This window comes from Hemiscyllium ocellatum, unplaced genomic scaffold, assembly GCF_020745735.1.
Source record: "Hemiscyllium ocellatum isolate sHemOce1 unplaced genomic scaffold, sHemOce1.pat.X.cur. scaffold_359_pat_ctg1, whole genome shotgun sequence".
NCBI lineage: Eukaryota > Metazoa > Chordata > Chondrichthyes > Orectolobiformes > Hemiscylliidae > Hemiscyllium > Hemiscyllium ocellatum.
The window spans coordinates 684,388-690,513 of NW_026868498.1; the positions used below are offsets into that span (position 1 = coordinate 684,388).

At 44.3% G+C, this 6,126-nt stretch overlaps 2 non-coding genes across 2 annotated transcripts; both read right to left on the reverse strand.

Annotated features, from left to right (window-relative positions):
* Positions 1-1,775: 1,775 nt before the first annotated feature.
* On the reverse strand, positions 1,776-1,849 carry trnai-aau (transfer RNA isoleucine (anticodon AAU)). Its single transcript has one exon. It is a non-coding gene; the product is annotated as a tRNA-Ile (tRNA).
* Positions 1,850-4,060: 2,211 nt separating this feature from the next.
* On the reverse strand, positions 4,061-4,134 carry trnai-aau (transfer RNA isoleucine (anticodon AAU)). The gene has a single exon. It is a non-coding gene; the product is annotated as a tRNA-Ile (tRNA).
* Positions 4,135-6,126: the final 1,992 nt, after the last annotated feature.

Sequence of the window (6,126 nt, forward strand, 5' to 3'; positions counted from 1 at the left end):
TTGCTTTAGAGTCAGCAACAGCGCAGAACTCAATTGCACGTTTTGCTCAATGACTCATGTTGCTTTTGCAATCTTCGTTTGACAGCATATTTAGCAGGTTAGCACGCCTTCCTGCAGCGTTTGTCAGCGACAGATCAGCTGCTAAGATGACTGCTTCAGACAGCATGCTACATCCTACATTTGAAAATGGAAAAGGTGCAAACGCTTACAGGCTGAACACTCTCTCACTATTTTGCCTGGCGCGTCAGAGGCTGGGAGCTGACCTTATGAAGGTTTTTCAATCATGAGGGGCATTTCTCGGGTAAATAGATAAGGTCGTTTCGCTCAGGTGGGGCAGTGCAGCACGAGAGGGTATAAATCTGGTGTGGGAGGGTGAGAATTCGACAGGAAGTGAGGAGCAACTGCGTCACGCAAAGGGTGGTGAGTGTCTGCAATAAGTTGCCAGACGAGCTGGTGATGGCTGGTACAATTCCAATACTTTTAAGGAATTTGGATGTGTATTTGAATAGGAAGGGTTTAGAGAGACATGGGTCAAGTGCATGCAATCGTGGCTGGATCAGTTGAGGATATCTGTTCGGAATGGATGAGCAAGACCGAAGATTGTGTTTTCAGTGCTGTCCATATCTAATGGCTCTATGATATTGCAGGTGAAATGATAAAAGAGATGAATAAAATAATGAAGTAAAATTGTCTGAAGTTGTTAAATTCAAACAACTTCAGATAATTTTATTTCAATTATTTTACTTACCTTTTTTATTTGCGTTTTTTCTCACTGTTGTGTACCTCTTATTTCTTGATTGTCTCTCTTTCTGTCGCTTCCCACTCTGTCAATACATTTTTCCTCTCCTCTGCCCGCTTTGCTACGCTTCTCCCCTGTTTTCCATTTTGTCTCTGTTTTCCACATGCCCCACATATTTTGTCACGTAACACTGGCTTCAGCCTTGGTCATTCGCGGCTCCTCATCTCCCTTTAATCTCTCCGTGCACTGTCATTATCACCTTTGCATCTGGAGCCTTGACTCACCTTCTCTCAGCCTGGTGTTAATAGCTCTGTAAATCTACCCTTTTTTCAAAATCTTTAACACAGGGTCAGTTAGACTCGAAACGTCAACTCTTTTCTCTCCTTGCAGATGGTGCCAGACCTGCTGAGATTTTCCAGCATTTTCTCTTTGGTTTCGAATTCCAGCATCTGCAGTAATTTGCTTTTATTAATGACTCTGTGATATTGCTGGGATATGATGACTCCAGTGTCGATGCATGAGAGGTGAGCAAGCGAATGAATTCCCTCTGGAAGTCGCGGGAAATGTAGTAACAGAGATCCAGGAAAATGAGTTGAACGAATCTTTGAAGTGAATTGAAGCCTGAATTCTGGTTCTCCTCCGAGACTGTGCCAGGTCGACCTAATACATTATATATTTCATGTTTTGCATTTCTTTGTGAAAACAATTGAGACTGATTGATTTGCTGCAGACAACATCCACCAGTCATCATGGGTACGGTGATCGAGTTGTGCGTATATCCCTGTCAAATGTTGTATTGCGCCGGTGAGGCTTTCTGCTGGTGATTTTGTGGTTTCGTGGTGCACTTTGTTTGGAAATACAACAACGCAGTGGAGATCCGGCATGGGACCAACGAGTTGATGTTCCACAACAGCGATGGTCGGCTTTCGAATGAATACACATCTGAATCGATCATGTGACAAGTTCTTGCAGACGGTGAAAGCAAAAGCCACGACAAACCTTGACACAGCACAGCTGACGAGACGAGCGCTGCACATGGTCAGTGTGGGGATTGAACCCACGACCTTGGCGTTATTAGCACCACGCTCTAACCAGCTGAGCTAACCGACCTACGCAGCCGTTCGCTCAAAACAAAGGCTTATATTGCCTGCGCTCACAACCACGGCGGCTATTCGTTTTCCGATTTGCAATCGATCGCACGATCGTCTGAAGTATTTCCTTCCGATGCAAAGTTTTTTAACAAAAAAAATTGACTTTTCCGAACGCGCACACTCGAGCTAACCATTTGCTCTGATATCCAAAATTAAGCACAATGTTCGGACGCATGCAATTTCAATCGCAATGCCACCAGCTCAGCTGCAGCTTGTCATGTTGACAAATATCATCTGGTTGAAACGTACCTTCAACGATCGCTCACTGTGCTTCTGGAAACTCACAGACCTTTGGAGTCAGGGTTATGTGCTGCTGATAAACTGCTGCGAACCTTATGCCAAATGCATTGGAATTGGAACTCAACTGTGGGATTCTTTCTGCTCCCGAAGGACGCAGTTGCTTTAGAGTCAGCAACAGCGCAGAACTCAATTGCACGTTTTGCTCAATGACTCATGTTGCTTTTGCAATCTTCGTTTGACAGCATATTTAGCAGGTTAGCACGCCTTCCTGCAGCGTTTGTCAGCGACAGATCAGCAGCTAAGATGACTGCTTCAGACAGCATGCTACATCCTACATTTGAAAATGGAAAAGGTGCAAACGCTTACAGGCTGAACACTCTCTCACTATTTTGCCTGGCGCGTCAGAGGCTGGGAGCTGACCTTATGAAGGTTTTTCAATCATGAGGGGCATTTCTCGGGTAAATAGATAAGTTCGTTTCGCTCAGGTGGGGCAGTGCAGCACGAGAGGGTATAAATCTGGTGTGGGAGGGTGAGAATTCGACAGGAAGTGAGGAGCAACGGCGTCACGCAAAGGGTGGTGAGTGTCTGCAATAAGTTGCCAGACGAGCTGGTGATGGCTGTACAATTCCAATACTTTTAAGGAATTTGGATGTGTATTTGAATAGGAAGGGTTTAGAGAGACATGGGTCAAGTGCATGCAATCGTGGCTGGATCAGTTGAGGATATCTGTTCGGAATGGATGAGCAAGACCGAAGATTGTGTTTTCAGTGCTGTCCATATCTAATGGCTCTATGATATTGCAGGTGAAATGATAAAAGAGATGAATAAAATAATGAAGTAAAATTGTCTGAAGTTGTTAAATTCAAACAACTTCAGATAATTTTATTTCAATTATTTTACTTACCTTTTTTATTTGCGTTTTTCTCACTGTTGTGTACCTCTTATTTCTTGATTGTCTCTCTTTCTGTCGCTTCCCACTCTGTCAATACATTTTTCCTCTCCTCTGCCCGCTTTGCTACGCTTCTCCCCTGTTTTCCATTTTGTCTCTGTTTTCCACATGCCCCACATATTTTGTCACGTAACACTGGCTTCAGCCTTGGTCATTCGCGGCTCCTCATCTCCCTTTAATCTCTCCGTGCACTGTCATTATCACCTTTGCATCTGGAGCCTTGACTCACCTTCTCTCAGCCTGGTGTTAATAGCTCTGTAAATCTCCCCTTTTTTCAAAATCTTTAACAAAGGGTCAGTTAGACTCGAAACGTCAACTCTTTTCTCTCCTTGCAGATGGTGCCAGACCTGCTGAGATTTTCCAGCATGTTCTCTTTTGGTTTCGAATTCCAGCATCTGCAGTAATTTGCTTTTATTAATGACTCTGTGATATTGCTGGGGATATGATGACTCCAGTGTCGATGCATGAGAGGTGAGCAAGCGAATGAATTCCCTCTGGAAGTCGCGGGAAATGTAGTAACAGAGATCCAGGAAAATGAGTTGAACGAATCTTTTAAGTGAATTGAAGCCTGAATTCTGGTTCTCCTCCGAGACTGTGCCAGGTCGACTTAATACATTATATATTTCATGTTTTGCATTTCTTTGTGAAAACAATTGAGACTGATTGATTTGCTGCAGACAACATCCACCAGTCATCATGGGTACGGTGATCGAGTTGTGCGTCTATCCCTGTCAAATGTTTTATTGCGCCGCTGAGGCTTTCTGCTTGGTGATTTTGTGGTTTCGTGGTGCACTTGTTTGGAAATACAGCAACGCAGCTGAGATCCGGCATGGACCAACGAGTTGATGTTCCATGACAGCGATGGTCGGCTTTCAAATGAATACACATCTGAATCGATCATGTGACAAGTTCTTGCAGACGGTGAAAGCAAAAACCACGACAAACCTTGACAAGCACAGCGGACGAGACGAGCGCTGCACATGGTCAGTGTGGGGATTGAACCCACGACCTTGGCGTTATTAGCACCACGCTCTAACCAGCTGAGCTAACCGACCGACGCCGCCGCACGTCAAAACAAAGGCTTATATTGCCTGCGCTCACAACCACGGCGGCTATTCGTTTTCTGATTTGCAATCGATCGCACGATCGTCTGAAGTATTTCCTTCCGTGCAAAGTTTTTTAACAAAAAAAAATTGACTTTTCCGAACGCGCACACTCGAGCTAACCATTTGCTCTGATATCCAAAATTAAGCACAATGTTCGGACGCATGCAATTTCAATCGCAATGCCACCAGCTCAGCTGCAGCTTGTCATGTTGACAAATATCATCTGGTTGAAACGTACCTTCAACGATCGCTCACTGTGCTTCTGGAAACTCACAGACCTTTGGAGTCAGGGTTATGTGCTGCTGATAAACTGCTGCGAACCTTATGCCAAATGCATTGGAATTGTAACTCAACTGTGGGATTCTTTCTGCTCCCGAAGGACGCAGTTGCTTTAGAGTCAGCAACAGCGCAGAACTCAATTGCACGTTTTGCTCAATGACTCATGTTGCTTTTGCAATCTTCGTTTGACAGCATATTTAGCAGGTTAGCACGCCTTCCTGCAGCGTTTGTCAGCGACAGATCAGCTGCTAAGATGACTGCTTCAGACAGCATGCTACATCCTACATTTGAAAATGGAAAAGGTGCAAACGCTTACAGGCTGAACACTCTCTCACTATTTTGCCTGGCGCGTCAGAGGCTGGGAGCTGACCTTATGAAGGTTTTTCAATCATGAGGGGCATTTCTCGGGTAAATAGATAAGTTCGTTTCGCTCAGGTGGGCAGTGCAGCACGAGAGGGTATAAATCTGGTGTGGGAGGGTGAGAATTCGACAGGCAGTGAGGAGCAACGGCGTCACGCAAAGGGTGTGAGTGTCTGCAATAAGTTGCCAGACGAGCTGGTGATGGCTGGTACAATTCCAATACTTTTAAGGAATTTGGATGTGTATTTGAATAGGAAGGGTTTAGAGAGACATGGGTCAAGTGCATGCAATCGTGGCTGGATCAGTTGAGGATATCTGTTCGGAATGGATGAGCAAGACCGAAGATTGTGTTTTCAGTGCTGTCCATATCTAATGGCTCTATGATATTGCAGGTGAAATGATAAAAGAGATGAATAAAATAATGAAGTAAAATTGTCTGAAGTTGTTAAATTCAAACAACTTCAGATAATTTTATTTCAATTATTTTACTTACCTTTTTTATTTGCGTTTTTCTCACTGTTGTGTACCTCTTATTTCTTGATTGTCTCTCTTTCTGTCGCTTCCCACTCTGTCAATACATTTTTCCTCTCCTCTTGCCGCTTTGCTACGCTTCTCCCCTGTTTTCCATTTTTGTCTCTGTTTCACACATCCCCCACATATTTTGTCACGTAACACTGGCTTCAGCCTTGGTCATTCGCGGCTCCTACTCCCTTTAATCTCTCCGTGCACTGTCATTATCACCTTTGCATCTGGAGCCTTGACTCACCTTCTCTCAGCCTGGTGTCAATTGCTCTGTAAATCTCCCCTTTTTGAAAATCTTTACCAAAGGGTCAGTTAGACTCGAAACGTCAGCTCTTTTCTCTCCTTGCAGATGGTGCCAGACCTGCTGAGATTTTCCAGCATTTTCTCTTTTGGTTTCGAATTCCAGCATCTGCAGTAATTTGCTTTTAGTAATGACACTGTGATATTGCTGGGGATATGATGACTCCAGTGTCGATGCATGAGAGGTGAGCAAGCGAATGAATTCCCTCTGGAAGTCGCGGAAATGTAGTATCAGAGATCCAGGAAAATGAGTTGAACAAATCTTTGAAGTGATTGGGAACCTGAATTCTGGGTCTCCTCCGAGACTGTGCCAGGTCGACTTTTACTTTATATATTTCATGTTTGCATTTCTTTGTGTAACAATTGAGACTGATTGATTTGCTGCAGACAACATCCACCAGTCATCATGGGTACGGTGATCGAGTTGTGCGTCTATCCCTGTCAAATTTTTATTGCGCCGCTGAGGCTTTCTGCTTGGTG